The sequence below is a fragment of the Macaca thibetana genome, chromosome 11, assembly GCF_024542745.1.
Source record: "Macaca thibetana thibetana isolate TM-01 chromosome 11, ASM2454274v1, whole genome shotgun sequence".
Lineage (NCBI taxonomy): Eukaryota > Metazoa > Chordata > Mammalia > Primates > Cercopithecidae > Macaca > Macaca thibetana.
In genome coordinates, this window is record NC_065588.1 from 84459350 (window position 1) to 84462174 (window position 2825).

A 2825-nucleotide genomic window follows, 5' to 3' on the forward strand; every position below is an offset into this window, starting at 1 on the left:
CACTTGAGTAAATTTTTATTTTTTATAGATATGAAGTCTGACTACATTGCTCAGGCTTCCAAGAGTTTTTTGGTGGAGCCTTTGGATTTTATATGTAAGATCATGTCATTTGCATGAGGATAATCTAATTTCTTCCTTTCCAATTTGGATGCCTATTATATTTTTATCTTCCCTAATTGCTCTGGCTAGCACCTCCATTACTATATTAAATAGAAGTGTCTTTGAAGAAGGGTCCTCATGTTGTTTCAAATCTTAAAGGAAGAACTTTCAACATTTGCACATTGATTATAATATTAGCTGTGGATTTGTCATATATGACCTTTGTTGTGCTGAGGTACATTCATTATATACCTAATTTGTTGATAATTTTTTTTATCTTGAAAGGATTTTGAATCTTGTTAAATGCCATTTCTGCGTCTATTGAAATGATCACACGGTTTTTGTACTTCGTTTTATCAATGAGTTGTATTACATTTTTTGATCTATGTATGATGAACCATCCTTGCATCTCAGGGACAAATCCTACTTGGTCATGATCTTTTTCTTTTCCTTTTTTTTTTTTTTTTTTTTTTTTTTCCAGAGACAGGATGCTACTCTGTTGCCCAGGTTGGAATGGAGTGGTGCAATAACGCTCACTGCAGCCTCAACTATCATGGCTCATTGAGCCTCAACTTCATGGACCCAAGTGGTCATCCTAGCTCAGCCTCTCAAAGTGCTGGGATTACAGGTGTGAGCCACCACATCTGACCATGAATAAACTTTATATGTGCTGTTGAATTTGCTTTGCTAATATTTTGTTGATGATTTTTACATTTATGTTTATCAGGGACATTCGGGTGTTGTCTTCTTTTCTTGCAACATCTTTGTTTGGCTTTGGTGTGAAGGTGAGGCTGACCTCTTAATAATTACTTTGAAACTATTCTCTGGCCGAATAGGAACAGCTCCAGTCTACAACTCCCAGCGCGAGCGACACAGAAGACCGGTGATTTCTGCATTTTCAACTGAGGTACTGGGTTCATCTCACTGGAGAGTGCCGGACGATCGGTGCTGGTCAGCTGCTGCAGCCCAACCAGCGAGAGCTGAAGCAGGGCGAGGCATTGCCTCACCTGGGAAGCGCAAGGGGGAAGGGAATCCCTTTTCCTAGCCAGGGGAACTGAGACACACAACACCTGGAAAATCGGGTAACTCCCACCCCAATACTGCGCTTTAAGCAAACAGGCACACCAGGAGATCATATCCCACACCTGGCCGAGAGGGTCCCACACCCACGGAGCCTCCCTCATTGCTAGCACAGCAGTCTGCTATATCGCGGCAAGTCAGCAGCGAGGCTGGGGGAGGGGCGCCCGCCATTGCTGAGGCTTAAGTAGGTAAACAAAGCTGCTGGGAAGCTCGAACTGGGTGGAGCTCACAGCAGCTCAAGGAAACCTGCCTGTCTCTGTAGACTCCACCTCTGGGGACAGGGCGATAACAAACGCAGCCGAAACCTCTGCAGACGCAAACGACTCTGTCTGACAGCTTTGAAGAGAGCAGTGGATCTCCCAACACGGAGGTTGAGATCTGAGAAGGGACAGACTCCCTGCTCAAGTGGGTCCCTGACCCCTGAGTAGCCTAACTGGGAGACATCCCCCACTAGGGGCAGTCTGACACCCCACACCTCACAGGGTGGAGTACACCCCTGAGAGGAAGATTCCAAAGCAAGAATCAGACAGGTACACTCGCTGTTCAGAAATATTCTATCTTCTACAGCCTCTGCTGCTGATACCCAGGCAAACAGGGTCTGGAGTGGACCTCAAGCAATCTCCAACAGTCCTACAGCTGAGGGTCCTGACTGTTAGAAGGAAAACTATCAAACAGGAAGGACACCTACACCAAAACCCCATCAGTACATCACCATCATCAAAGACCAGAGGCAGATAAAACCACAAAAATGGGGAAAAAGCAGGGCAGAAAAGCTGGAAATTCAAAAAATAAGAGCGCATCTCCTCCGGCAAAGGAGCGCAGCTCATCGCCAGCAATGGATCAAAGCTGGACGGAGAATGACTTTGACGAGATGAGAGAAGAAGGCTTCAGTCCATCAAATTTCTCAGAGATAAAGGAGGAATTACGTACCCAGCGCAAAGAAACTAAAAATCTTGAAAAAAAAGTGGAAGAATTGATGGCTAGAGTAATTAATGCAGAGAAGGTCATAAACGAAATGAAAGAGATGAAAACCATGACACGAGAAATACGTGACAAATGCACAAGCTTCAGTAACCGACTCGATCAACTGGAAGAAAGAGTATCTGCGATTGAGGATCAAATGAATGAAATGAAGCGAGAAGAGAAACCAAAAGAAAAAAGAAGAAAAAGAAATGAACAAAGCCTGCAAGAAGTATGGGATTATGTAAAAAGACCAAATCTACGTCTGATTGGGGTGCCTGAAAGTGAGGGGGAAAATGGAACCAAGCTGGAAAACACTCTTCAGAATATCATCCAGGAGAACTTCCCCAACCTAGTAGGGCAGGCCAACATTCAAATCCAGGAAATACAGAGAACGCCACAAAGATACTCCTCGAGAAGAGCAACTCCAAGACACATAATTGCCAGATTCACCAAAGTTGAAATGAAGGAAAAAATCTTAAGGGCAGCCAGAGAGAAAGGTCGGGTTACCCACAAAGGGAAGCCCATCAGACTAACAGCAGATCTCTCGGCAGAAACTCTCCAAGCCAGAAGAGAGTGGGGGCCAATATTCAACATTCTTAAAGAAAAGAATTTTCAACCCAGAATTTCATATCCAGCCAAACTAAGTTTCATAAGTGAAGGAGAAATAAAATCCTTTACAGATA